At 47.7% G+C, this 26,221-nt stretch overlaps 16 non-coding genes and 1 pseudogene across 16 annotated transcripts; 5 read left to right on the forward strand and 12 right to left on the reverse strand.

Moving 5' to 3' along the window:
* Window positions 1-262: 262 nt before the first annotated feature.
* On the reverse strand, window positions 263-378 carry LOC135026230 (U5 spliceosomal RNA). The gene has a single exon (XR_010222871.1). It is a non-coding gene; the product is annotated as a U5 spliceosomal RNA (small nuclear RNA).
* A 275-nt stretch (window positions 379-653) lies between these two features.
* LOC135026221 (U5 spliceosomal RNA) lies at window positions 654-769 on the reverse strand. Its single transcript, XR_010222862.1, has one exon. It is a non-coding gene; the product is annotated as a U5 spliceosomal RNA (small nuclear RNA).
* Window positions 770-1,043: 274 nt separating this feature from the next.
* On the reverse strand, window positions 1,044-1,159 carry LOC135026216 (U5 spliceosomal RNA). The gene has a single exon (XR_010222858.1). It is a non-coding gene; the product is annotated as a U5 spliceosomal RNA (small nuclear RNA).
* Window positions 1,160-1,423: 264 nt separating this feature from the next.
* Window positions 1,424-1,539, reverse strand: LOC135026250 (U5 spliceosomal RNA). Its single transcript, XR_010222891.1, has one exon. It is a non-coding gene; the product is annotated as a U5 spliceosomal RNA (small nuclear RNA).
* A 270-nt stretch (window positions 1,540-1,809) lies between these two features.
* On the reverse strand, window positions 1,810-1,925 carry LOC135026225 (U5 spliceosomal RNA). Its single transcript, XR_010222866.1, has one exon. It is a non-coding gene; the product is annotated as a U5 spliceosomal RNA (small nuclear RNA).
* Window positions 1,926-2,069: 144 nt separating this feature from the next.
* LOC135026201 (U1 spliceosomal RNA) lies at window positions 2,070-2,197 on the forward strand (annotated as a pseudogene).
* Window positions 2,198-2,785: 588 nt separating this feature from the next.
* Window positions 2,786-2,949, forward strand: LOC135026088 (U1 spliceosomal RNA). Its single transcript, XR_010222752.1, has one exon. It is a non-coding gene; the product is annotated as a U1 spliceosomal RNA (small nuclear RNA).
* A 152-nt stretch (window positions 2,950-3,101) lies between these two features.
* LOC135026137 (U1 spliceosomal RNA) lies at window positions 3,102-3,264 on the forward strand. The gene has a single exon (XR_010222798.1). It is a non-coding gene; the product is annotated as a U1 spliceosomal RNA (small nuclear RNA).
* A 675-nt stretch (window positions 3,265-3,939) lies between these two features.
* LOC135026095 (U1 spliceosomal RNA) lies at window positions 3,940-4,105 on the forward strand. The gene has a single exon (XR_010222759.1). It is a non-coding gene; the product is annotated as a U1 spliceosomal RNA (small nuclear RNA).
* Window positions 4,106-4,257: 152 nt separating this feature from the next.
* LOC135026173 (U1 spliceosomal RNA) lies at window positions 4,258-4,420 on the forward strand. Its single transcript, XR_010222824.1, has one exon. It is a non-coding gene; the product is annotated as a U1 spliceosomal RNA (small nuclear RNA).
* Window positions 4,421-14,169: 9,749 nt separating this feature from the next.
* Window positions 14,170-14,333, reverse strand: LOC135026276 (U1 spliceosomal RNA). The gene has a single exon (XR_010222916.1). It is a non-coding gene; the product is annotated as a U1 spliceosomal RNA (small nuclear RNA).
* Window positions 14,334-14,988: 655 nt separating this feature from the next.
* On the reverse strand, window positions 14,989-15,151 carry LOC135026151 (U1 spliceosomal RNA). Its single transcript, XR_010222804.1, has one exon. It is a non-coding gene; the product is annotated as a U1 spliceosomal RNA (small nuclear RNA).
* A 152-nt stretch (window positions 15,152-15,303) lies between these two features.
* On the reverse strand, window positions 15,304-15,467 carry LOC135026092 (U1 spliceosomal RNA). The gene has a single exon (XR_010222756.1). It is a non-coding gene; the product is annotated as a U1 spliceosomal RNA (small nuclear RNA).
* An 8,987-nt stretch (window positions 15,468-24,454) lies between these two features.
* LOC135026174 (U1 spliceosomal RNA) lies at window positions 24,455-24,617 on the reverse strand. The gene has a single exon (XR_010222825.1). It is a non-coding gene; the product is annotated as a U1 spliceosomal RNA (small nuclear RNA).
* A 152-nt stretch (window positions 24,618-24,769) lies between these two features.
* Window positions 24,770-24,933, reverse strand: LOC135026094 (U1 spliceosomal RNA). Its single transcript, XR_010222758.1, has one exon. It is a non-coding gene; the product is annotated as a U1 spliceosomal RNA (small nuclear RNA).
* A 675-nt stretch (window positions 24,934-25,608) lies between these two features.
* On the reverse strand, window positions 25,609-25,771 carry LOC135026138 (U1 spliceosomal RNA). Its single transcript, XR_010222799.1, has one exon. It is a non-coding gene; the product is annotated as a U1 spliceosomal RNA (small nuclear RNA).
* A 152-nt stretch (window positions 25,772-25,923) lies between these two features.
* On the reverse strand, window positions 25,924-26,087 carry LOC135026089 (U1 spliceosomal RNA). The gene has a single exon (XR_010222753.1). It is a non-coding gene; the product is annotated as a U1 spliceosomal RNA (small nuclear RNA).
* Window positions 26,088-26,221: the final 134 nt, after the last annotated feature.

Consider the following 26,221-nt stretch of genomic DNA (forward strand, 5'->3'; position numbering starts at 1 on the left):
ACCTGTCGCCTGAGTGCCATGCCAGCAGTCCTCATTCAGCTCAAAGTGAGCACCCAATTTGAAAGAAAGAAAGCAGATTTCTCACCAGGCTTCCCCTTGCTATAAACATGGTTTGTACTCTTTTCCATGTGCTCCCAGATCTTTCAAGCAATTAGTATAGTCAAGAAAGTTCTGTTTGAAAAGAAACAAACATTTACTGTCATTTCTATGCAAATGAGCTTACATTAAAGCACACTCGTTCTATCTTTAAACCGATAAAAGAAACCCCAATAAGACGGAGCATGCAAAAATTGAGATAAAACTCAGTTTTGCTCCTCTCCACGGAAATCTTTAGTAAAAGGCGAAAGATCTGTTCGTTTTGAAGAGAAACCAGAGCATGACCAAGATTCCACCTGTCGCCTGAGTGCCATGCCAGCAATCCTCATTCAGCTCAAAGTGAGCACCCAATTTGAAAGAAAGAAAGCAGATTTCTCACCAGGCTTCCCCTTGCTATAAACATGGTTTGTACTCTTTTCCATGTGCTCCCAGATCTTTCAAGCAATTAGTGTGGTCAAGAAAGTTCTGTTTGAAAAGAAACAAACATTTACTGTCATTTCTATGCAAATGAGCTTACATTAAAGCACACTCGTTCTATCTTTAAACCGATAAAATAAAATCCCAATAAGATGGGGCATGCAAAAATTGAGATAAAACTCAGTTTTGCTCCTCTCCACGGAAATCTTTAGTAAAAGGCGAAAGATTTGTTCGTTCTGAAGAGAAACCAGAACATGACCAAGATTCCACCTGTCGCCTGAGTGCCATGCCAGCAGTCCTCATTCAGCTCAAAGTGAGCACCCAATTTGAAAGAAAGAAAGCAGATTTCTCACCAGGCTTCCCCTTGCTATAAACATGGTTTGTACTCTTTTCCATGTGCTCCCAGATCTTTCAAGCATTTAGTATAGTCAAGAAAGTTCTGTTTGAAAAGAAACAAACATTTACTGTCATTTCTATGCAAATGAGCTTACATTAAAGCACACTCGTTCTATCTTTAAACCGATAAAAGAAACCCCAATAAGACGGAGCATGCAAAAATTGAGATAAAACTCAGTTTTGCTCCTCTCCACGGAAATCTTTAGTAAAAGGCGAAAGATCTGTTCGTTTTGAAGAGAAACCAGAGTATGACTAAGATTCCACCTGTCGCCTGAGTGCCATGCCAGCAGTCCTCATTCAGCGCAAAGTGAGCACCCAATTTGAAAGAAAGAAAGCAGATTTCTCACCAGGCTTCCCCTTGCTATAAGCATGGTTTGTACTCTTTTCCATGTGCTCCCAGATCTTTCAAGCAATTAGAATGGTCAAGAAAGTTCTGCTTGAAAAGAAACAGACATTTATAGTCATTGTTATGCAAATAAACTTACATTAAAGCTAACAAGAAACTGATAAAAGAAACCCCAATAATATGGGGCATGCAAAAATTGAGATAAAACTCAGTTTTGCTCCTCTCCACAGAAATCTTTAATAAATGGCGAAAGATTTGTTCGTTCTGAAGAGAAACCAGAGCATGACCAAGATTCCACCTGTCGCCTAAATGCTGTGCCAGCAGTCCTCATTCAGATCAAAGTGAGCGCCCAATTTGAAAGTAAGCAGATTTCTCACCTGGCTTCTCCTTGCTATAAGCATGGTTTGTACTGTATTCCATGTGCTCCCAGATCTTTCAAGCAAGTAGCATGGTCAAGAAAGTTCTGTTTGAAAAGAAACAAACATTTACTGTCATTTCTATGCAAATGAGCTTACATTAAAGCACACTCATTCTATCTTTAAACCGATAAAAGAAACCCCAAAAAGATGGGGCATGCAAAAATTGAGATAAAACTCGGTTTTGCTCCTCTCCACGGAAATCTTTAATAAAAGGCGAAAGATTTGTTCGTTCTGAAGAGAAACCAGAGCATGACCAAGATTTTTATCTGAAAATATGTGTTCTCCCTGCAGTTGTTGTCCCCAGATGAGAGTTCCCTTGTGCTGCCTCAGTTGAATCTCCTTTACTTGACAGAGATGTGCCTGAGCAGCGGCCCTCCCCAGCCCTATCCCAAATCATACTTATTTTGCATAGGAGATACCATGGTCATGAAGATTGTTCTCCCAGGGTGAGGTTCATTCATTGCATTCTGGGTATGCTGACCCCTGTGATTTTCCCAAATGTGGGAAACTCGCTTTTATACCCTTGTGCACTATCCTGACTTCTCCTCCTGTCTGCTTACTTTGTGCCTTCCAATGCACAATGCAAACTACAGGTAGTGCTGCAGGGCCCACACCCTTTTACTTGCCTTACAGAGCAGCTCTGGAGCTGATACAGTGCCAAGCTGCTGCAAGAAATCAGCTTGAATGCTTCAGGGGATGGGGCATGGCCAACATGAGCCCCACACCGAAGGAGGGTGGGGGTGTTTAATGCGAACTAAGGGTCATCCAAGCGCCGCAAAAGGCCGCCATGCCCTGCATACCCCTTTTCTCTTTTCATATGCAGATGAGGGTTCCAGCCAAGCCCACTGCTTGGATGACATCACCGTATGCAAATCCGTCTTCTGCAGAACTTCCCCCAGGAATGCTTGCACTAGTTGTTGCATTTGGTTTGTTGTTTGGGGGTGCTTCAGTATTAGGCAGCCTTCTGCCCTCCCATGTTCATCTGAAAATATGTGTTCTCCCTGCAGTTGTTGTCCCCAGATGAGAGTTCCCTTGTGCTGCCTCAGTTGAATCTCCTTTACTTGACAGAGATGTGCATGAGCAGCGGCCCTCCCCAGCCCTATCCCAAATCATACTTATTTTGCATAGGAGATACCATGGTCATGAAGATTGTTCTCCCAGGGTGAGGTTCATTCATTGCATTTTGGGTATGCTGACCCCTGTGATTTACCCAAATGTGGGAAACTCGACTGCATTATTTGTGGTAGTGGGGGACTGTGTTTGTGCTTTCCTCTGGTCAGCTCTGTTAAAACTCAGATTTCTTTGTCTCAGATTTTCCTCTAGCCTTGTTCTTCTTTCGAGAGTTCCCTTGTGCTGCCTCAGGTGGATCTCCTTCACTTGACAGGGGGGTGCCCGAGCAGCGACCCTCCCCAGCTCTAGCCCAACTCCTACTTACCTGCCAGGTGAGATACTATGATCAGGAAGGTGCTTCTCCCAGGGCAAGGCTCACCCATTGCACTCTGGGTGTGCTGCTCCTACGATTTCCCCAAATGTGGGACACTTGACTGCATAATTTGTGTTTCCTCTGGTCGGCTCTCGTATAATTCAGATCTCTTTGTCTCAGGTCTTTCTCCAGCCTAGTTTGCTTGTCTGTTTCCACTTCTTTTATCTTGAGCCCCTCCCTTCTATACCCTTGTGCACTATCCTGACTTCTCCTCCCGTCTGCTTACTTTGTGCCTTCCAATGCACAATGCAAACTACAGGTAGTGCTGCAGGGCCCACACAATCTTTTACTTGCCTTAAAGAGCAGCTCTGGAGCTGTTACAGTGCCCAGCTGCTGCAAGAAATCAGCTTGAATGCTTCAGGGATGGGGCATGGCCAACATGAGCCCCACACCAAAGGTGGGTGGGGGTGTTTAATGCGAACTAGGGGTAATCCAAGCACCGCAAAAGGCCGCCATGCCCTGCACGCCCCTTTTCTCTTTTCATATGCAGATGAGGGTTGAAGCCAACTTTGACCCACTGCTTGGATGACATCACCATATGCAAATCCATCTGCTGCAGGCCTTGCCCCAGGAATGCTTGCACTAGTTGTTTGCATTTGGTTTGTTGTTTGGGGGTGCTTCAGTATTAGGCAGCCTTCTGCCCTCCATGTTCATCTGAAAATATGTGTTCTCCCTGCAGTTGTTGTCCCCAGATGAGAGTTCCCTTGTGCTGCCTCAGTTGAATCTCCTTTACTTGACAGAGATGTGCCTGAGCAGCGGCCCTCCCAGCCCTATCCCAAATCATACTTATTTTGCATAGGAGACACCATGGTCATGAAGATTGTTCACCCAGGGTGAGGTTCATTCATTGCATTCTGGGTATGCTGACCCCTGTGATTTCCCCAAATGTGGGAAACTCGCCTGCATTTTTTTGTGGTAGTGGGGGGACTGTGTTTGTGTTTTCCTCTGGTCAGCTCTGGTAAAAGTCAGATTTCTTTGTCTCATATATTCCTCTAGCCTTGTTCTTCTTTCGAGAGTTCCCTTGTGCTGCCTCAGTTGGATCTCCTTCACTTGACAGGGGGGTGCCCGAGCAGTGACCCTCCCCAGCTCTAGCCCAACTCCTACTTACCTGCCAGGTGAGATACTATGATCATGAAGGTGCTTCTCCCAGGGCAAGGCTCACCCATTGCACTCTGGGTGTGCTGCTCCTGTGATTTCCCCAAATGTGGGAAACTTGATTGCATAATTTGTGTTTCCCCTGGTCGGCTCTCGTATAATTCAGATCTCTTTGTCTCAGGTCTCTCTCCAGCCTAGTTTGCTGTCTGTTTCCACTTCTCTTTTCTGGAGCCACTCCCTTCTATGCCCTTGCGCACTATCCTGACTTCTCCCGTCTGCTTACTTTGTGCCTTCCAACGCACAATGCGAACTACAGGTAGTGCTGCAGGGCCCACACCCTTTTAGTTGCCTTACAGAGCAGCTCTGGAGCTGTTACAGTGCCCAGCTGCTGCAAGAAATCAGCTTGAATGCTTCAGGGGCTGGGGGCATAGCCAACATGAGCCCCACACCAAAGGAGGGTGGGGGGTGTTTAATGCGAACTAGGGGTCATCCAAGCACCGCAAAAGGCCGCCATGCCCTGCATGCCCCTTTTCTCTTTTCATATGCAGATGAGGGTTCCAGCCAACTTTGGCCCACTGCTTGGATGACATCACCGTATGCAAATCCGTCTGCTGCAGACCTTCCCCCAGGAATGCTTGTACTAGTTGTTGCATATGGTTTGATATTTGATGGTGCTTCAGTATTAGGCAGCCTTCCGCCCTCCCATGTTCATCTGAAAAGATGTGGTCTCCCTGCAGTTGTTGTCCCCAGACGAGAGTTCCCTTGTGCTTCCTCAGTTGAATCTCCTTAACTTGATGGGGAGGGGCTGCCCGAGCAGCCACCCTCCCCAGCCCTATCCCAACTCATACTTATTTTGCATATGAGATCTCTTGATCATGAAGATTGTTCTCACAGGGTGAAGTTCATCCATTATATTTTAAAATAGGAAGGTACAAATTACATATTTGAATTGCATCTATGTGCTGGATTCAAATGTCCCCCCCCCCTTCCTTTCTCAATTGTGCCCATCAGCAGCTATTCTAAGGTTGCTGCCAATGGGTGTGACACATTAATTTCTTCTGTGGGGTACACAGGACTCCACAAGGATTCACATTGGGGTGTAGAGTAGGATCTTGATCTGAGGCACCAACCGACTCAAAGCTTTTGACTGTTCCCAAGATGCTCAGCGCATCCTCCTCTATAACCCCGCTTCCATGAACAGGGAGCTCAGTTTGTAGTTGGTGCCTTCAGTAGCAGGCCACTTAACGGGGCCTGCCTCAGGAAGCCAATTCTTAGCTATTCATTTTGACAAGAAAAGAAGAACTTGTTTTATGAGAATCTACAAGGGCTGCAGCAGGCTAGGTCTAATAGACATCTTTACTGCAGCTTCATCACTCCCAGCGGCGCTGTATACTCCCGTGCCCCTGGTTGCTGGGTCACTGCAGCGGAGGCTCCGGTTTCTTCCTAAGGTCAGTCCACACACACACCGCCCTTCCGGATCACGAGGCCGCTGATGAAGGGGAGCGTGGCCGTAGGGGGTGGACCGTGTGCGCACTGGCGTGGACACTGATTACTGGGCAGCCGCTCCACTAGCCACCAGGTACAGTTAAGGAGCACAGGTCTGGGGGTTTTTCTCCTATATTAAACCAATTTTGTACTGCCCGCAGCGCATTGTGATAGGTAATAGGGCCTGATTCAGGTTGGATTGCAATCACAATAAGTGATCCAACTGCAAAAATTGCTAAGAGCATACGCATGTGCCTGCATTTTCTGCGGCACCCCGCAGAGAATGCGATCGCCTCTGCCTGTCAATCGGGGCAGGGGGGGAGAGGGGGGTCAGCAACACTCTCATTTCCAAGTCAGGGATGGAGCGGTGCGGGGGCAAGGCTTCAAATGGGGTCTGCAATGGAGGAGACACAGGGGGCGTGGTCACAGCAGCTGTATGACATCACATTCAGCCGCTGTGATCACAAAAATGGTGGCGGCTTCCTGCGCGCACATACAGTCTGCACCAGCAGGAGGCTACACCATTTTTTATGATCACGCTGAACTGCAGTGCGACTGCAATTACAGCATGGTCAAGAAGGGAGGCGTCATGCTGGGTGGCCATAAGAGATGAGCGGGTTCGGTTCCTCGGAATCCGAACCCGCCCGAACTTCACCCTTTTTGCTCGGGTCCGAGCAGACTCGGATCCTCTCGCCTTGCTCGGTTAACCCGAGCGCGCCCCGAACGTCATCATCCCGCTGTCGGATTCTCACGAGACTTGGATTCTATATAAGGAGCCGCGCGTCGCCGCCATTTTCACACGTGCATTGAGATTGATAGGGAGAGGACGTGGCTGGCGTCCTCTCCGTTTAGATTAGAAGATAGAGACGAGTGACATTTGATTTACTACTAATTTGGGGAGCAGTTGAACTTGTCAGGAGTACTCAGTAGTGCAGAGTTTTGCTGATAGTGACCACCAGTTTTATTATTTATAATCCGTTCTCTGCCTGAAAAAAAACGATACACATACCATATCTGTGCTCAGCCTCAGTGTGCTGCATGATATATCATCTATGTATATCTGACTGTGCTGGAGTGCTCACTGCTCACACAGCTTAATTGTGGGGGAGACTGGGGAGCAGTTATAGCAGGAGTACAGTGCACACTTTTGCTGCCAGTGTGACCACCAGTATATTGTCTGCCTGAAAAAGTTAAACACTCCTGTGGTGTTTTTTTTTTATTCTATAAATGCATTCTGCTGACAGTGTCCAGCAGGTCCGTCATACATATATTATATAAATATTTACCTGCAGTAGTGTTATATTTTTTTTTTCATCTTTATCATCTCTATATTAGCAGACGCAGTACGGTAGTCCACGGCTGTGGCTATCTCTGTGTCGTCAGTGCTCGTCCATAATTGTTATACCTACCTACCTGTGGTGGTTTTTTTTTTTTCTATCTTCTTCATACTAGTAGTTTAGGAGTCTACTGACAGTGTCCACCAGGTCCATCATTATATTATATACCTACAGTAGTAATATATTTATTATATTATCTATACTAGCAGACGCAGTACGGTAGTCCACGGCTGTGGCTATCTCTGTGTCGTCAGTGCTCGTCCATAATTGTATACCTACCTACCTGTGGTGGGTTTTCTTTTTATCTTCTTCATACTAGTAGTTTAGCAGTCTGCTGACAGTGTCCACCAGGTCCGTCATTATATTATATACCTACAGTAGTAATATATTTATTATATTATCTATACTAGCAGATGCAGTACGGTAGTCCACGGCTGTACCTACCTCTGTGTCGTCAGTGCTCGTCCATAATTGTATACCTACCTGTGGTGGGGTTTTTTTTTCTATCTTCTTCATACTAGTAGTTTAGGAGTCTGCTGACAGTGTCCACCAGGTCCGTCATTATATTATATACCTACAGTAGTAATATATTTAGTATATTATCTATACTAGCAGACGCAGTACGGTAGTCCACGGCTGTACCTACCTCTGTGTCGTCACTCGTCCATAATTGTATACCTAACTGTGGTGGTTTTTTTTTTTTCTATCTTCTTCATACTAGTAGTTTAGCAGTCTGCTGACAGTGTCCACCAGGTCCGTCATTATATTATATATACCTACAGTAGTTATATATATTTTTTTTTATATCATTAATTATCATCTCTATACTAGCAGACGCAGTACGGTAGGCCACGGCTGTGGCTATCTCTGTGTCGTCAGTGCTCGTCCATAATTGTATACCTACCTACCTGTGGTGGAAGTTTTTTTCTATCTTCTTCATACTAGTAGTTTAGCAGTCTGCTGACAGTGTCCACCAGGTCCGTCATTATATTATATATACCTACAGTAGTTATATATATATTTTTTTTTATATCATTAATTATCATCTCTATACTAGCAGACGCAGTACGGTAGTCCACGGCTGTAGCTACCTCTGTGTCGTCAGTCACTCGTCATCCATAAGTATACTAGTATCCATCCATCTCCATTGTTTACCTGAGGTGCCTTTTAGTTGTGCCTATTAAAATATGGAGAACAAAAATGTTGAGGTTCCAAAAATAGGGAAAGATCAAGATCCACTTCCACCTCGTGCTGAAGCTGCTGCCACTAGTCATGGCCGAGACGATGAAATTCCATCAACGTCGTCTGCCAAGGCCGATGCCCAATGTCATAGTACAGAGCATGTAAAATCCAAAACACAAAAGATCAGTAAAAAATGACTCAAAAATCTAAATAAAAATCGTCGGAGGAGAAGCGTAAACTTGCCAATATGCCATTTACCACACGGAGTGGCAAGGAACGGCTGAGGCCCTGGCCTATCTTCATGGCTAGTGGTTCAGCTTCACATGAGGATGGAAGCACTCAGCCTCTCGCTAGAAAAATGAAAAGACTTAAGCTGGCAAAAGCACAGCAAAGAACTGTGCGTTCTTCAAAATCACAAATCCACAAGGAGAGTCCAATTGTGTCGGTTGCGATGCCTGACCTTCCCAACACTGGACGTGAAGAGCATGCACCTTCCACCATTTGCACGCCCCCTGCAAGTGCTGGAAGGAGCACCCGCAGTCCAGTTCCTGATAGTCAGATTGAAGATGTCAGTGTTGAAGTACACCAGGATGAGGAGAATATGGGTGTTGCTGGCGCTGGGGAGGAAATTGACAAGGAGGATTCTGATGGTGAGGTGGTTTGTTTAAGTCAGGCACCCGGCGAGACACCTGTTGTCCGTGGGAGGAATATGGCCATTGACATGCCTGGTGAAAATACCAAAAAAATCAGCTCTTCGGTGTGGAAGTATTTCAACAGAAATGCGGACAACAGGTGTCAAGCCGTGTGTTGCCTTTGTCAAGCTGTAATAAGTAGGGGTAAGGACGTTAACCACCTCGGAACATCCTCCCTTATACGTCACCTGCAGCGCATTCATCATAAGTCAGTGACAAGTTCAAAAACTTTGGGCGACAGCGGAAGCAGTCCACTGACCAGTAAATCCCTTCCTCTTGTAACCAAGCTCACGCAAACCACCCCACCAACTCCCTCAGTGTCAATTTCCTCCTTCCCCAGGAATGCCAATAGTCCTGCAGGCCATGTCACTGGCAATTCTGACGAGTTCTCTCCTGCCTGGGATTCCTCCGATGCATCCTTGAGTGTAACGCCTACTGCTGCTGGCGCTGCTGTTGTTGCTGCTGGGAGTCGATGGTCATCCCAGAGGGGAAGTCGTAAGACCACTTTTACTACTTCCACCAAGCAATTGACTGTCCAACAGTCCTTTGCGAGGAAGATGAAATATCACAGCAGTCATCCTGCTGCAAAGCGGATAACTGAGGCCTTGGCATCCTGGGCAGTGAGAAACGTGGTTCCGGTATCCATCATTACTTCAGAGCCAACTATAGACTTGATTGAGGTACTGTGTCCCCGGTACCAAATACTATCTAGGTTCCATTTCTCTAGGCAGGCGATACCAAAAATGTACACAGACCTCAGAGAAAGACTCACCAGTGTCCTAAAAAATGCAGTTGTACCCAATGTCCACTTAACCACGGACATGTGGACAAGTGGAGCAGGGCAGACTCAGGACTATATGACTGTGACAGCCCACTGGGTAGATGCATTGACTCCCGCCGCAAGAACAGCAGCGGCGGCACCAGTAGCAGCATCTCGCAAACGCCAACTCTTTCCTAGGCAGGCTACGCTTTGTATCACCGCTTTCCAGAATACGCACACAGATGAAAACCTCTTACGGCAACTGAGGAAGATCATCACAGAATGGCTTACCCCAATTGGACTCTCCTGTGGATTTGTGGCATCGGACAACGCCAGCAATATTGTGCGTGCATTATATCTGGGCAAATTCCAGCACGTCCCATGTTTTGCACATACCTTGAATTTGGTGGTGCAGAATTATTTAAAAAACGACAGGGGCGTGCAAGAGATGCTGTCGGTGGCCACAAGAATTGCGGGACACTTTCGGCGTACAGGCACCACGTACAGAAGACTGGAGCAACACCAAAAACGCCTGAACCTGCCCTGCCATCATCTGAAGCAAGAAGTGGAAACGAGGTGGAATTCAACCCTCTATATGCTTCAGAGGATGGAGGAGCAGCAAAAGGCCATTCAAGCCTATACATCTGACCACGATATAGGAGGTGGAATGCACCTGTCTCAAGCGCAGTGGAGAATGATTTCAACGTTGTGCAAGGTTCTGCAACCTTTTGAACTTGCCACACGTGAAGTCAGTTCAGACACTGCCAGCCTGAGTCAGGTCATTCCCGTCATCAGGCTTTTGCAGAAGAAGCTGGAGACATTGAAGGAGGAGCTAAGACAGAGCGATTCCGCTAGGCATGTGGGACTTGTGGATGGAGCCCTTCATTCGCTTAACCAGGATTCACGGGTGGTCAATCTGTTGAAATCAGAGCACTACATTTTGGCCACCGTGCCTCGATCCTAGATTTAAAACCTACGTTGTATCTCTCTTTCCGGCAGACACAAGTCTGCAGGGGTTCAAAGACCTGCTGGTGAGAAAATTATCAAGTCAAGCGGAACTTGATCGGTCAACAGCTCCTCCTTCACAGTCTCCCGCAATTGGGGGTGCGAGGAAAAGGCTCAGAATTCCGAGCCCAACCGCTGGCGGTGATGCAGGGCAGTCTGGAGCGACTGCTGATGCTGACATCTGGTCCGGACTGAAGGACCTGCCAACGATTACGGACATGTCGTCTACTGTCACTGCATATGATTCTCTCACCATTGAAAGAATGGTGGAGGATTATATGAGTGACCGCATCCAAGTAGGCACGTCAGACAGTCCGTACGTATACTGGCAGGAAAAAGAGGCAATTTGGAGGCCCTTGCACAAACTGGCTTTATTCTACCTAAGTTGCCCTCCACAAGTGTGTACTCCGAAAGAGTGTTTAGTGCCGCCGCTCACCTTGTCAGCAATCGGCGTACGAGGTTACTTCCAGAAAATGTGGAGAAGATGATGTTCATTAAAATGAATTATAATCAATTGCTCCGTGGAGACATTGACCAGCAGCAATTGCCTCCACAAAGTATACAGGGAGCTGAGATGGTGGATTCCAGTGGGGACGAATTGATAATCTGTGAGGAGGGGGATGTACACGGTGATGAATCGGAGGATGATGATGAGGTGGACATCTTGCCTCTATAGAGCCAGTTTGTGCAAGGAGAGATTTATTGCTTCTTTTTTGGTGGGGGTCCAAACCAACCCGTCATTTCAGTCACAGTCGTGTGGCAGACCCTGTCACTGAAATGATGGGTTGGTTAAAGTGTGCATGTCCTGTTTATACAACATAAGGGTGGGTGGGAGGGCCCAAGGCAATTCCACCTTGCACCTCTTTTTTCTTTTATTTTTCTTTGCGTCATGTGCTGTTTGGGGAGTGTTTTTTGGAAGGGCCATCCTGCGTGACACTGCAGTGCCACTCCTAGATGGGCCAGGTGTTTGTGTCGGCCACTTGGGTCGCTGAGCTTAGTCACACAGCTACCTCATTGCGCCTCTTTTTTTCTTTGCGTCATGTGCTGTTTGGGGAGTGTTTTTTGGAAGGGCCATCCTGCGTGACACTGCAGTGACACTCCTAGATGGGCCAGGTGTTTGTGTCGTCCACTTGGGTCGCTGAGCTTAGTCACACAGCTACCTCATTGCGCCACTTTTTTTCTTTGCGTCATGTGCTGTTTGGGGAGTGTTTTTTGGAAGGGCCATCCTGCGTGACACTGCAGTGCCACTCCTAGATGGGCCAGGTGTTTGTGTCGGCCACTTGGGTCGCTGAGCTTAGTCACACAGCTACCTCATTGCGCCTCTTTTTTTCTTTGCGTCATGTGCTGTTTGGGGAGTGTTTCTGGAAGGGCCATCCTGCGTGACACTGCAGTGCCACTCCTAGATGGGCCAGGTGTTTGTGTCGGCCACTTGGGTCGCTGAGCTTAGTCACACAGCTACCTCATTGCGCCTCTTTTTTTCTTTGCGTCATGTGCTGTTTGGGGAGTGTTTTTTGGAAGGGCCATCCTGCGTGACACTGCAGTGCCACTCCTAGATGGGCCAGGTGTTTGTGTCGGCCACTTGGGTCGCTGAGCTTAGTCACACAGCTACCTCATTGCGCCTCTTTTTTTCTTTGCGTCATGTGCTGTTTGGGGAGTGTTTTTTGGAAGGGCCATCATGCGTGACACTGCAGTGCCACTCCTAGATGGGCCAGGTGTTTGTGTCGGCCACTTGGGTCACTGAGCTTAGTCATCCAGCGACCTCGGTGCAAATTTTAGGACTAAAAATAATATTGTGAGGTGTGAGGTGTTAAGAATAGACTGAAAATTAGTGGAAATTATGGTTATTGAGGTTAATAATACTTTGGGATCAAAATGACTCCCAAATTCTATGATTTAAGCTGTTTTTTAGGGTTTTTTGAAAAAAACACCCGAATCCAAAACACACCCGAATCCGACAAAAAAAATTCGGTGAGGTTTAGCCAAAACGCGTTCGAACCCAAAACACGGCCGCGGAACCGAACCCAAAACCAAAACACAAAACCCGAAAAATTTCCGGTGCACATCTCTAGTGGCCATGCCATGTCACTGTGCAGGAGCCAGCACCGCTCACACACTAGTCCCCGGTGCAGCCCCCAACCCCCGGGACACCCGGAGCAACAAAATGTAGATTCAGGCCACCAGGCCACGCCCCTACCTATGAAACCATGCCTCCTTTTTACCATTGCGCTGCTTATCTGCGCGCACTGCATTACAATCTCCCTCGCCACCTCTCTGGGTGTCACCAGTGATAGTGACACCTCTGCCATGCTTGTAGCAGCTGGTCCTAAGATCTACACCTCAAGCCCTGAGTGTTTGCCCTTGTGACTTGTTGATCATCATAGCAAAGCAGATGCTTACAGAAAACTGCAGGGGCTTAGATTGAAAATAAAAAAAATTGATGGGTATAAGGTAGAGAGGAGCGGGTTCGGTTCTCCGAGAACCGAATTCCCCACGAACCCCACGAACTCCTCCTCCGAGGCAGGCTCGGTTGTTCCCGCCTGACTCGGAAAACCTGAACAAGGGAAAATGTCATCATCCCGCTGTCGGATTCTCGCGAGATTCGGATTCCATATAAAGAGCTGCGCGTTGCCGCCATTTTTACTCGTGCATTGAAGAGAGAGCGGAGAGGACGTGGCTATGTTCTCTCAGTGGAAATCTCAATATCAGTGCTCAGTATCAGTGGATACTTATTGCTGCTCAGTAATACTAGTAGTGTGTCTCTCCTGCTCAGTGTCAGTTCTCAGTAGTATCCTCATCAGTGCTCAGTATCACTGCTCATTGTCTTGTGCTGCATTGTTGTGCTCAGCATACTACAGTACATTACTAATAGTCCAGTGCTGCATCTTGCTGCTCAGTGTCAGTTCTAGTATCCTCATCAGTGCTCACTATCACTGCTCATTGCATTGTGGTGTTCTGTATACTACAGTAACATAGTAATATAGTAACATATAGTAACATAGTTTTTGAGGTTGAATAGAGGCAAATTGCCCATCGTGTTCAACCTGTTTTAAGTTGTGATGATTCTACATACTAGCTGAATAATGTTTTATGACTAGTTAGCTACTACAACTCATGTTACCCCCGGATTAACCATGTTGATATTTTAAGTATTATAACCTTGGATAGCTTTTTCATTCAGAAATGTATCCATTCCTTTTTTAAATCCAATTACAGAGTCCGCCATTACCACCTTCCCTGGCAGGGAATTCCACATCCTGATTGCCCTAACAGTGAAGATCATAGTATCTCACCTGGCAGGTAAGTAGGAGTTGGGCCAGAGCTGTGGAGGATTGCTGCTCGGGCACCCCCTGTCAAATGAAGGAGATCCAACTGAGGCAGCACAAGGGAACTCTCGAAAGAAGAACAAGGCTAGAGGAAGATCTGAGACAAAGAAATCTGACTTTTACCAGAGCTGACCAGAGGAAAGCACAAACACAGTCCCCCACTACCACAAATAATGCAGTCGAGTTTCCCACATTTGGGGAAATCACAGGGGTCAGCATACCCAGAATGCAATGAATGAACCTCACCCTGGGAGAACAATCTTCATGACCATGGTATCGCCTATGCAAAATAAGTATGATTTGGGATAGGGCTGGGGAGGGCCGCTGCTCAGGCACATCTCTGTCAAGTAAAGGAGATTCAACTGAGGCAGCACAAGGGAACTCTCATCTGGGGACAACAACTGCAGGGAGAACACATATTTTCAGATGAACATGGGAGGGCAGAAGGCTGCCTAATACTGAAGCACCCCCAAACAACAAACCAAATGCAACAACTAGTACAAGCATTCCTGGGGGAAGTTCTGCAGAAGACGGATTTGCATACGGTGATGTCATCCAAGCAGTGGGCCAAAGTTGGCTGGATCCCTCATCTGCATATGAAAAGAGAAAAGGGGTATGCAGGGCATGGCGGCCTTTTGCGGCGCTTGGATGACCCTTAGTTCGCATTAAACACCCCCACCCTCCTTCGGTGTGGGGCTCATGTTGACAATGCCCCAGCCCCTGAAGCATTCAAGCTGATTTCTTACAGCAGCTTGGCACTGTAACAGCTCCAGAGCTGCTCTGTAAGGCAAGTAAAAGGGTGTGTAGTTTGCATTGTGCATTGGAAGGCACAAAGTAAGCAGACAGGAGGAGAAGTCAGGATAGTGCACAAGGGTATAAAAGGGAGGGGCTCAAGAAAAAAGAAGTGGAAACAGACAGCAAACTAGGCTGGAGAGAGACCTGAGACAAAGAGATCTGAATTATACGAGAGCCGACCAGGGGAAACACAAATTATGCAGTCAAGTTTCCCACATTTGGGGAAATCGCAGGGGCAGCACACCCAGAGTGCAATGGGTGAGCCTTGCCCTGGAAGAAGCACCTTCATGATCATAGTATCTCACCTGGCAGGTAAGTAGGAGTTGGGCTTGAGCTGGGGAGGGTCGCTGCTCGGGCACCCCCCTGTCAAGTGAAGGAGATCCAACTGAGGCAGCACAAGGGAACTCTCGAAAGAAGAACAAGGCTAGAGGAAGATCTGAAACAAAGAAATCTGACTTTTACCAGAGCTGACCAGAGGAAAACACAAACACAGTCCCCCACTACCACAAATAATGCAGTCGAGTTACCCACATTTGGGGAAATCACAGGGGTCAGCATACCCAGAATGCAATGAATGAACCTCACCCTGGGAGAATAATCTTCATGACCATGGTATCTCATATGCAAAATAAGTATGATTTGGGATAGGGCTGGGGAGGGCCGCTGCTCAGGCACATCTCTGTCAAGTAAAGGAGATTCAACTGAGGCAGCACAAGGGAACTCTCATCTGGGGACAACAACTGCAGGGAGAACACATATTTTCAGATGAACATGGGAGGGCAGAAGGCTGCCTAATACTGAAGCACCCCCAAACAACAAACCAAATGCAACAACTAGTGCAAGCATTCCTGTTTGTTTCTGAAGCCAACTTTGACCCACTGCTTGGATGACATCACCATATGCAAATCCATCTGCTGCAGGCCTTCCCCCAGGAATGCTTGCACTCTTTATATGAAATCCGAATCTCGCGAGAATCCGACAGCGGGATGATGACATTTTCCCTTGTTCAGGTTTTCCGAGTCAGGCGGGAACAACCGAGCCTGCCTCGGAGGAGGAGTTCGTGGGGTTCGTGGGGAATTCGGTTCTCGGAGAACCGAACCCGCTCCTCTCTACCTTATACCCATCAATTTTTTTTATTTTCAATCTAAGCCCCTGCAGTTTTCTGTAAGCATCTGCTTTGCTATGATGATCAACAAGTCACAAGGGCAAACACTCAGGGCTTGAGGTGTAGATCTTAGGACCAGCTGCTACAAGCATGGCAGAGGTGTCACTATCACTGGTGACACCCAGAGAGGTGGCGAGGGAGATTGTAATGCAGTGCGCGCAGATAAGCAGCGCAATGGTAAAAAGGAGGCATGGTTTCATAGGTAGGGGCGTGGCCTGGTGGCCTGAATCTACATTTTGTTGCTCCGGGTGTCCCGGGGGTTGGGGGCTGCACCGGGGACTAGTGTGTGAGCGGTGCTGGCTCCTGCACAGTGACATGGCATGGCCACTAGAGATGTGCACCGGAAATTTTTCGGGTTTTGTGTTTTGGTTTTGGGTTCGGTTCCGCGGCCGTGTTTTGGGTTCGAACGCGTTTTGGCTAAACCTCACCGAATTTTTTTTGTCGGATTCGGGTGTGTTTTGGATTCGGGTGTTTTTTTCAAAAAACCCTAAAAAACAGCTTAAATCATAGAATTTGGGAGTCATTTTGATCCCAAAGTATTATTAACCTCAATAACCATAATTTCCACTAATTTTCAGTCTATTCTTAACACCTCACACCTCACAATATTATTTTTAGTCCTAAAATTTGCACCGAGGTCGCTGGATGACTAAGCTCAGTGACCCAAGTGGCCGACACAAACACCTGGCCCATCTAGGAGTGGCACTGCAGTGTCACGCATGATGGCCCTTCCAAAAAACACTCCCCAAACAGCACATGACGCAAAGAAAAAAAGAGGCGCAATGAGGTAGCTGTGTGACTAAGCTCAGCGACCCAAGTGGCCGACACAAACACCTGGCCCATCTAGGAGTGGCACTGCAGTGTCACGCAGGATGGCCCTTCCAAAAAACACTCCCCAAACAGCACATGACGCAAAGAAAAAAAGAGGCGCAATGAGGTAGCTGTGTGACTAAGCTCAGCGACCCAAGTGGCCGACACAAACACCTGGCCCATCTAGGAGTGGCACTGCAGTGTCACGCAGGATGGCCCTTCCAAAAACACTCCCCAAACAGCACATGACGCAAAGAAAAAAAGAGGCGCAATGAGGTAGCTGTGTGACTAAGCTCAGCGACCCAAGTGGCCGACACAAACACCTGGCCCATCTAGGAGTGGCACTGCAGTGTCACGCAGGATGGCCCTTCCAAAAAACACTCCCCAAACAGCACATGACGCAAAGAAAAAAAGTGGCGCAATGAGGTAGCTGTGTGACTAAGCTCAGCGACCCAAGTGGACGACACAAACACCTGGCCCATCTAGGAGTGTCACTGCAGTGTCACGCAGGATGGCCCTTCCAAAAAACACTCCCCAAACAGCACATGTCGCAAAGAAAAAAAGAGGCGCAATGAGGTAGCTGTGTGACTAAGCTCAGCGACCCAAGTGGCCGACACAAACACCTGGCCCATCTAGGAGTGGCACTGCAGTGTCACGCAGGATGGCCCTTCCAAAAAACACTCCCCAAACAGCACATGACGCAAAGAAAAATAAAAGAAAAAAGAGGTGCAAGGTGGAATTGCCTTGGGCCCTCCCACCCACCCTTATGTTGTATAAACAGGACATGCACACTTTAACCAACCCATCATTTCAGTGACAGGGTCTGCCACACGACTGTGACTGAAATGACGGGTTGGTTTGGACCCCCACCAAAAAAGAAGCAATTAATCTCTCCTTGCACAAACTGGCTCTATAGAGGCAAGATGTCCACCTCATCATCATCCTCCGATTCATCACCGTGTACATCCCCCTCCTCACAGATTATCAATTCGTCCCCACTGGAATCCACCATCTCAGCTCCCTGTATACTTTGTGGAGGCAATTGCTGCTGGTCAATGTCTCCACGGAGCAATTGATTATAATTCATTTTAATGAACATCATCTTCTCCACATTTTCTGGAAGTAACCTCGTACGCCGATTGCTGACAAGGTGAGCGGCGGCACTAAACACTCTTTCGGAGTACACACTTGTGGGAGGGCAACTTAGGTAGAATAAAGCCAGTTTGTGCAAGGGCCTCCAAATTGCCTCTTTTTCCTGCCAGTATACGTACGGACTGTCTGACGTGCCTACTTGGATGCGGTCACTCATATAATCCTCCACCATTCTTTCAATGGTGAGAGAATCATATGCAGTGACAGTAGACGACATGTCCGTAATCGTTGGCAGGTCCTTCAGTCCGGACCAGATGTCAGCATCAGCAGTCGCTCCAGACTGCCCTGCATCACCGCCAGCGGGTGGGCTCGGAATTCTGAGCCTTTTCCTCGCACCCCCAATTGCGGGAGACTGTGAAGGAGGAGCTGTTGACCGATCAAGTTCCGCTTGACTTGATAATTTTCTCACCAGCAGGTCTTTGAACCCCTGCAGACTTGTGTCTGCCGGAAAGAGAGATACAACGTAGGTTTTAAATCTAGGATCGAGCACGGTGGCCAAAATGTAGTGCTCTGATTTCAACAGATTGACCACCCGTGAATCCTGGTTAAGCGAATGAAGGGCTCCATCCACAAGTCCCACATGCCTAGCGGAATCGCTCTGTCTTAGCTCCTCCTTCAATGTCTCCAGCTTCTTCTGCAAAAGCCTGATGACGGGAATGACCTGACTCAGGCTGGCAGTGTCTGAACTGACTTCACGTGTGGCAAGTTCAAAAGGTTGCAGAACCTTGCACAACGTTGAAATCATTCTCCACTGCGCTTGAGACAGGTGCATTCCACCTCCTATATCGTGGTCAGATGTATAGGCTTGAATGGCCTTTTGCTGCTCCTCCATCCTCTGAAGCATATAGAGGGTTGAATTCCACCTCGTTTCCACTTCTTGCTTCAGATGATGGCAGGGCAGGTTCAGGCGTTTTTGGTGTTGCTCCAGTCTTCTGTACGTGGTGCCTGTACGCCGAAAGTGTCCCGCAATTCTTGTGGCCACCGACAGCATCTCTTGCACGCCCCTGTCGTTTTTTAAATAATTCTGCACCACCAAATTCAAGGTATGTGCAAAACATGGGACGTGCTGGAATTTGCCCAGATATAATGCACGCACAATATTGCTGGCGTTGTCCGATGCCACAAATCCACAGGAGAGTCCAATTGGGGTAAGCCATTCTGTGATGATCTTCCTCAGTTGCCGTAAGAGGTTTTCATCTGTGTGCGTATTCTGGAAAGCGGTGATACAAAGCGTAGCCTGCCTAGGAAAGAGTTGGCGTTTGCGAGATGCTGCTACTGGTGCCGCCGCTGCTGTTCTTGCGGCGGGAGTCAATACATCTACCCAGTGGGCTGTCACAGTCATATAGTCCTGAGTCTGCCCTGCTCCACTTGTCCACATGTCCGTGGTTAAGTGGACATTGGGTACAACTGCATTTTTTAGGACACTGGTGAGTCTTTTTCTGAGGTCTGTGTACATTTTCGGTATCGCCTGCCTAGAGAAATGGAACCTAGATAGTATTTGGTACCGGGGACACAGTACCTCAATCAAGTCTATAGTTGGCTCTGAAGTAATGATGGATACCGGAACCACGTTTCTCACTGCCCAGGATGCCAAGGCCTCAGTTATCCGCTTTGCAGCAGGATGACTGCTGTGATATTTCATCTTCCTCGCAAAGGACTGTTGGACAGTCAATTGCTTGGTGGAAGTAGTAAAAGTGGTCTTACGACTTCCCCTCTGGGATGACCATCGACTCCCAGCAGCAACAACAGCAGCGCCAGCAGCAGTAGGCGTTACACTCAAGGATGCATCGGAGGAATCCCAGGCAGGAGAGAACTCGTCAGAATTGCCAGTGACATGGCCTGCAGGACTATTGGCATTCCTGGGGAAGGAGGAAATTGACACTGAGGGAGTTGGTGGGGTGGTTTGCGTGAGCTTGGTTACAAGAGGAAGGGATTTACTGGTCAGTGGACTGCTTCCGCTGTCGCCCAAAGTTTTTGAACTTGTCACTGACTTATGATGAATGCGCTGCAGGTGACGTATAAGGGAGGATGTTCCGAGGTGGTTAACGTCCTTACCCCTACTTATTACAGCTTGACAAAGGCAACACACGGCTTGACACCTGTTGTCCGCATTTCTGTTGAAATACTTCCACACCGAAGAGCTGATTTTTTTGGTATTTTCACCAGGCATGTCAATGGCCATATTCCTCCCACGGACAACAGGTGTCTCGCCGGGTGCCTGACTTAAACAAACCACCTCACCATCAGAATCCTCCTTGTCAATTTCCTCCCCAGCGCCAGCAACACCCATATTCTCCTCATCCTGGTGTACTTCAACACTGACATCTTCAATCTGACTATCAGGAACTGGACTGCGGGTGCTCCTTCCAGCACTTGCAGGGGGCGTGCAAATGGTGGAAGGTGCATGCTCTTCACGTCCAGTGTTGGGAAGGTCAGGCATCGCAACCGACACAATTGGACTCTCCTTGTGGATTTGTGATTTTGAAGAACGCACAGTTCTTTGCTGTGCTTTTGCCAGCTTAAGTCTTTTCATTTTTCTAGCGAGAGGCTGAGTGCTTCCATCCTCATGTGAAGCTGAACCACTAGCCATGAAGATAGGCCAGGGCCTCAGCCGTTCCTTGCCACTCCGTGTGGTAAATGGCATATTGGCAAGTTTACGCTTCTCCTCCGACGATTTTTATTTAGATTTTTGAGTCATTTTTTTACTGATCTTTTGTGTTTTGGATTTTACATGCTCTGTACTATGACATTGGGCATCGGCCTTGGCAGACGACGTTGATGGAATTTCATCGTCTCGGCCATGACTAGTGGCAGCAGCTTCAGCACGAGGTGGAAGTGGATCTTGATCTTTCCCTATTTTTGGAACCTCAACATTTTTGTTCTCCATATTTTAATAGGCACAACTAAAAGGCACCTCAGGTAAACAATGGAGATGGATGGATACTAGTATACTTATGGATGACGAGTGACTGACGACACAGAGGTAGCTACAGCCGTGGACTACCGTACTGCGTCTGCTAGTATAGAGATGATAATTAATGATATAAAAAAATATATATATATAACTACTGTAGGTATATATAATATAATGACGGACCTGGTGGACACTGTCAGCAGACTGCTAAACTACTAGTATGAAGAAGATAGAAAAAAAAAACCACCACAGTTAGGTATACAATTATGGACGAGTGACGACACAGAGGTAGGTACAGCCGTGGACTACCGTACTGCGTCTGCTAGTATAGATAATATACTAAATATATTACTACTGTAGGTATATAATATAATGACGGACCTGGTGGACACTGTCAGCAGACTCCTAAACTACTAGTATGAAGAAGATAGAAAAAAAAACCCCACCACAGGTAGGTATACAATTATGGACGAGCACTGACGACACAGAGGTAGGTACAGCCGTGGACTACCGTACTGCATCTGCTAGTATAGATAATATAATAAATATATTACTACTGTAGGTATATAATATAATGACGGACCTGGTGGACACTGTCAGCAGACTGCTAAACTACTAGTATGAAGAAGATAAAAAAAAAACCCCACCACAGGTAGGTAGGTATACAATTATGGACGAGCACTGACGACACAGAGATAGCCACAGCCGTGGACTACCGTACTGCGTCTGCTAGTATAGATAATATAATAAATATATTACTACTGTAGGTATATAATATAATGATGGACCTGGTGGACACTGTCAGTAGACTCCTAAACTACTAGTATGAAGAAGATAGAAAAAAAAAACCACCACAGGTAGGTAGGTATACAATTATGGACGAGCACTGACGACACAGAGATAGCCACAGCCGTGGACTACCGTACTGCGTCTGCTAATATAGAGATGATAAAGATGAAAAAAAAAATATAACACTACTGCAGGTAAATATTTATATAATATATGTATGACGGACCTGCTGGACACTGTCAGCAGAATGCATTTATAGAATAAAAAAAAAACACCACAGGAGTGTTTAACTTTTTCAGGCAGACAATATACTGGTGGTCACACTGGCAGCAAAAGTGTGCACTGTACTCCTGCTATAACTGCTCCCCAGTCTCCCCCACAATTAAGCTGTGTGAGCAGTGAGCACTCAGCACAGTCAGATATACATAGATGATATATCATGCAGCACACTGAGGCTGAGCACAGATATGGTATGTGTATCGTTTTTTTTCAGGCAGAGAACGGATTATAAATAATAAAACTGGTGGTCACTATCAGCAAAACTCTGCACTACTGAGTACTCCTGACAAGTTCAACTGCTCCCCAAATTAGTAGTAAATCAAATGTCACTCGTCTCTATCTTCTAATCTAAACGGAGAGGACGCCAGCCACGTCCTCTCCCTATCAATCTCAATGCACGTGTGAAAATGGCGGCGACGCGCGGCTCCTTATATAGAATCCAAGTCTCGTGAGAATCCGACAGCGGGATGATGACGTTCGGGCGCGCTCGGGTTAACCGAGCAAGGCGAGAGGATCCGAGTCTGCTCGGACCCGAGCAAAAAAGGGTGAAGTTCGGGCGGGTTCGGATTCCGAGGTACCGAACCCGCTCATCTCTTATGGCCACCCAGCATGACGCCTCCCTTCTTGACCATGCTGTAATTGCAGTCGCACTGCAGTTCAGCGTGATCATAAAAAATGGTGTAGCCTCCTGCTGGTGCAGACTGTATGTGCGCGCAGGAAGCCGCCACCATTTTTGTGATCACAGCGGCTGAATGTGATGTCATACAGCTGCTGTGACCACGCCCCCTGTGTCTCCTCCATAGCAGACCCCATTTTGAAGCCTTGCCCCCGCACCGCTCCATCCCTGACTTGGAAATGGAGTGTTGCTGACCCCCCTCTCCCCCCCTGCCCCGATTGACAGGCAGAGGCGATCGCATTCTCTGCGGGGTGCCGCAGAAAATGCAGGCACATGCGTATGCTCTTAGCAATTTTTGCAGTTGGATCACTTATTGTGATTGCAATCCAACCTGAATCAGGCCCTATTACCTATCACAATGCGCTGCGGGCAGTACAAAATTGGTTTAATATAGGAGAAAAACCCCCAGACCTGTGCTCCTTAACTGTACCTGGTGGCTAGTGGAGCGGCTGCCCAGTAATCAGTGTCCACGCCAGTGCGCACACGGTCCACCCCCTACGGCCACGCTCCCCTTCATCAGCGGCCTCGTGATCCGGAAGGGCGGTGTGTGTGTGACTGACCTTAGGAAGAAACCGGAGCCTCCGCTGCAGTGACCCAGCAACCAGGGCACGGGAGTATACAGCGCCGCTGGGAGTGATGAAGCTGCAGTAAAGATGTCTATTAGACCTAGCCTGCTGCAGCCCTTGTAGATTCTCATAAAACAAGTTCTTCTTTTCTTGTCAAAATGAATAGCTAAGAATTGGCTTCCTGAGGCAGGCCCCTGTTAAGTAGCCTGCTACTGAAGGCACCAACTACAAACTGAGCTCCCTGTTCATGGAAGCGGGGTTATAGAGGAGGATGCGCTGAGCATCTTGGGAACAGTCAAAAGCTTTGAGTCGGTTGGTGCCTCAGATCAAGATCCTACTCTACACCCCAATGTGAATCCTTGTGGAGTCCTGTGTACCCCACAGAAGAAATTAATGTGTCACACCCATTGGCAGCAACCTTAGAATAGCTGCTGATGGGCACAATTGAGAAAGGAAGGGGGGGGGACATTTGAATCCAGCACATAGATGCAATTCAAATATGTAATTTGTACCTTCCTATTTTAAAATATAATGGATGAACTTCACCCTGTGAGAACAATCTTCATGATCAAGAGATCTCATATGCAAAATAAGTATGAGTTGGGATAGGGCTGGGGAGGGTGGCTGCTCAGGCAGCCCCTCCCCCATCAAGTTAAGGAGATTCAACTGAGGAAGCACAAGGGAACTCTCGTCTGGGGACAACAACTGCAGGGAGACCACATCTTTTCAGATGAACATGGGAGGGCGGAAGGCTGCCTAATACTGAAGCACCATCAAATATCAAACCATATGCAACAACTAGTACAAGCATTCCTGGGGGAAGGTCTGCAGCAGACGGATTTGCATACGGTGATGTCATCCAAGCAGTGGGCCAAAGTTGGCTGGAACCCTCATCTGCATATGAAAAGAGAAAAGGGGCATGCAGGGCATGGCGGCCTTTTGCGGTGCTTGGATGACCCCTAGTTCGCATTAAACACCCCCACCCTCCTTTGGTGTGGGGCTCATGTTGGCTATGCCCCAGCCCCTGAAGCATTCAAGCTGATTTCTTGCAGCAGCTGGGCACTGTAACAGCTCCAGAGCTGCTCTGTAAGGCAACTAAAAGGGTGTGGGCCCTGCAGCACTACCTGTAGTTCGCATTGTGCGTTGGAAGGCACAAAGTAAGCAGACGGGAGAAGTCAGGATAGTGCGCAAGGGCATAGAAGGGAGTGGCTCCAGAAAAGAGAAGTGGAAACAGACAGCAAACTAGGCTGGAGAGAGACCTGAGACAAAGAGATCTGAATTATACGAGAGCCGACCAGGGGAAACACAAATTATGCAATCAAGTTTCCCACATTTGGGGAAATCACAGGAGCAGCACACCCAGAGTGCAATGGGTGAGCCTTGCCCTGGGAGAAGCACCTTCATGATCATAGTATCTCACCTGGCAGGTAAGTAGGAGTTGGGCTAGAGCTGGGGAGGGTCACTGCTCGGGCACCCCCCTGTCAAGTGAAGGAGATCCAACTGAGGCAGCACAAGGGAACTCTCGAAAGAAGAACAAGGCTAGAGGAATATATGAGACAAAGAAATCTGACTTTTACCAGAGCTGACCAGAGGAAAACACAAACACAGTCCCCCACTACCACAAAAAATGCCGGCGAGTTTCCCACATTTGGGGAAATCACAGGGGTCAGCATACCCAGAATGCAATGAATGAACCTCACCCTGGGTGAACAATCTTCATGACCATGGTGTCTCCTATGCAAAATAAGTATGATTTGGGATAGGGCTGGGAGGGCCGCTGCTCAGGCACATCTCTGTCAAGTAAAGGAGATTCAACTGAGGCAGCACAAGGGAACTCTCATCTGGGGACAACAACTGCAGGGAGAACACATATTTTCAGATGAACATGGGAGGGCAGAAGGCTGCCTAATACTGAAGCACCCCCAAACAACAAACCAAATGCAACAACTAGTGCAAGCATTCCTGGGGCAAGGCCTGCAGCAGATGGATTTGCATATGGTGATGTCATCCAAGCAGTGGGTCAAAGTTGGCTTCAACCCTCATCTGCATATGAAAAGAGAAAAGGGGCGTGCAGGGCATGGCGGCCTTTTGCGGTGCTTGGATTACCCCTAGTTCGCATTAAACACCCCCACCCACCTTTGGTGTGGGGCTCATGTTGGCCATGCCCCATCCCCTGAAGCATTCAAGCTGATTTCTTGCAGCAGCTGGGCACTGTAACAGCTCCAGAGCTGCTCTTTAAGGCAAGTAAAAGATTGTGTGGGCCCTGCAGCACTACCTGTAGTTTGCATTGTGCATTGGAAGGCACAAAGTAAGCAGACGGGAGGAGAAGTCAGGATAGTGCACAAGGGTATAGAAGGGAGGGGCTCAAGATAAAAGAAGTGGAAACAGACAGCAAACTAGGCTGGAGAAAGACCTGAGACAAAGAGATCTGAATTATACGAGAGCCGACCAGAGGAAACACAAATTATGCAGTCAAGTGTCCCACATTTGGGGAAATCGTAGGAGCAGCACACCCAGAGTGCAATGGGTGAGCCTTGCCCTGGGAGAAGCACCTTCCTGATCATAGTATCTCACCTGGCAGGTAAGTAGGAGTTGGGCTAGAGCTGGGGAGGGTCGCTGCTCGGGCACCCCCCTGTCAAGTGAAGGAGATCCACCTGAGGCAGCACAAGGGAACTCTCGAAAGAAGAACAAGGCTAGAGGAAAATCTGAGACAAAGAAATCTGAGTTTTAACAGAGCTGACCAGAGGAAAGCACAAACACAGTCCCCCACTACCACAAATAATGCAGTCGAGCTTCCCACATTTGGGTAAATAACAGGGGTCAGCATACCCAAAATGCAATGAATGAACCTCACTCTGGGAGAACAATCTTCATGACCATGGTATCTCCTATGCAAAATAAGTATGATTTGGGATAGGGCTGGGGAGGGCCGCAGCTCATGCACATCTCTGTCAAGTAAAGGAGATTCAACTGAGGCAGCACAAGGGAACTCTCATCTGGGGACAACAACTGCAGGGAGAACACATATTTTCAGATGAA

Source organism: Pseudophryne corroboree, unplaced genomic scaffold (assembly GCF_028390025.1).
Source record: "Pseudophryne corroboree isolate aPseCor3 unplaced genomic scaffold, aPseCor3.hap2 scaffold_430, whole genome shotgun sequence".
Lineage (NCBI taxonomy): Eukaryota > Metazoa > Chordata > Amphibia > Anura > Myobatrachidae > Pseudophryne > Pseudophryne corroboree.